Below are 1,712 nucleotides of genomic sequence, written 5' to 3'. Positions count from 1 at the left end.
TGTATGTGCTCTATTAGATTATTATTATTTATGTTTGGTTGTTAGCTTTATTTGTTTTTGTACTCAAAGGAGTGCATAGTACCAAATTGTATATCTAATTGCCTTTTACGTCAATATAGTAATAATAATAATAATAATAATAATAATAATAATAGTAATAATAATAATAATAATATACGACAGTCCACCTAATTACAAAACATACTATCTAAACAGGAGGGTGGGCTGTAACAAGGTAATACCAACCACGTACATCTTTAGAGCAAATATAGCAAGCATGTTCAACTGGATTAATCCTTGGCACTATATTTATTATTTAAACTCCTCTGCACAAACTTATATGTAGTATTATAGACCTGTAACACGGTAATACCAACCACGTACACCTTTCCCGCAAAAATAGCAAGCTTGTTCAGCTTGGTTAAGCCTTGGCACTGTATTTACTATTTAAACTCCTCTGCACAAACTATTCTAATGCATCTATATATACACCAAATTCGAGACTTTTATTAATGTAAAATAGAGAAGTAAGCATGAGATGGGGAGTGAAATGCAAATCCGAAGAACACAAAAAGCAGTCTCCGTGGTGTAGTGGTAAGACACTCGCCTGGCGTTCCGCGAGCGCTATGTCATGGGTTCGTATCCTGGCCGGGGAGGATTTAATGGGCGCAATTCCTTAACTGTAGCCTCTGTTTAACGCAACAGTAAAATGTGTACTTGGATGAAAAAACGATTCTTCGCGGCAGGGGATCGTATTCCAGGGACCATAGGATTAAGGACTTGCCCGAAACGCTACGCGTACTAGTGGCTGTACAAGAATGTAACAACTCTTGTATATATATCTCAAAAAAATAAAATATTTACATTGAATAAATCCCACATAAAATTTATGTAGTTGTAAATATATTGACAATAAATTTTGTCATAATATGTAATAGGTTTGAGTTGTATTAATTGTTACTCCCCATCGGGAGCGGACTAACGTCCTTATTAAAAAACCCATGGAAATTCCACAGTTGATTGTGAATCTCACTGCTCAGCCTGTGCAAGCCTCCTCACACCCGGTAAACCGAGAATGAACGGTCATCAAAGTCCTAGATCAGGGACCTAGAACTGCTTCGCGCTCAGAGGCTTGCACTTAGCTACATCATCACAGTGTGATTCTTTCCAAGTTTCGGACAAGGAACTCGGCAATCATACTATAGAATTGATCCTATGAAGTATGATCATGTCGAAACACTCGGCAACCCGACGACTCCCATATCGCACTGCGCACCTACGCAGTACTAGTCATCCTTCTTATCTTGTTTATACTCATATTAATAGCAAACAACAAAAGTAGAAATTATATGAATAGGAATACCACTTACTTATAAAGATAGATTTTATAGTATAATTAAATATTATATATTAGGAATTACATGATGTTCGTTTCCTTTTAAAAAGATATTTGTTGAAAAAAAGGCGCATCACATGAGTTACCTGAATTTACCTAAGGGCCCCAATCATTAGTGGCCTCGACAAGGACAGAAAATCGGCGGCTTGTCGAAGGTCACCCCATTTGACTTCATGATCTTTTCCAGTTGGATTTTAAAATTTAACAGAGTTTTGGCATTTACGGCTTCAATGGGTAGGCTGTTCCACGAGTTTATAACCCTGGGGGTGAAAGAACATCTCCTGTTCTCAATCGTGCATTGTGGCTTGTTGAGATT

General features: G+C 37.3%; 1 non-coding gene across 1 annotated transcript; it reads right to left on the bottom strand.

Annotated features, from left to right (window-relative positions):
- Positions 1-1,031: 1,031 nt before the first annotated feature.
- On the bottom strand, positions 1,032-1,230 carry LOC123754760 (small nucleolar RNA U3). Its single transcript, XR_006772426.1, has one exon. It is a non-coding gene; the product is annotated as a small nucleolar RNA U3 (small nucleolar RNA).
- Positions 1,231-1,712: the final 482 nt, after the last annotated feature.

The sequence above is a fragment of the Procambarus clarkii genome, chromosome 66, assembly GCF_040958095.1.
Source record: "Procambarus clarkii isolate CNS0578487 chromosome 66, FALCON_Pclarkii_2.0, whole genome shotgun sequence".
NCBI lineage: Eukaryota > Metazoa > Arthropoda > Malacostraca > Decapoda > Cambaridae > Procambarus > Procambarus clarkii.
Note: the sequence above shows the minus strand (reverse complement) of the source record. Positions and strands in the feature narration are given on the sequence as shown.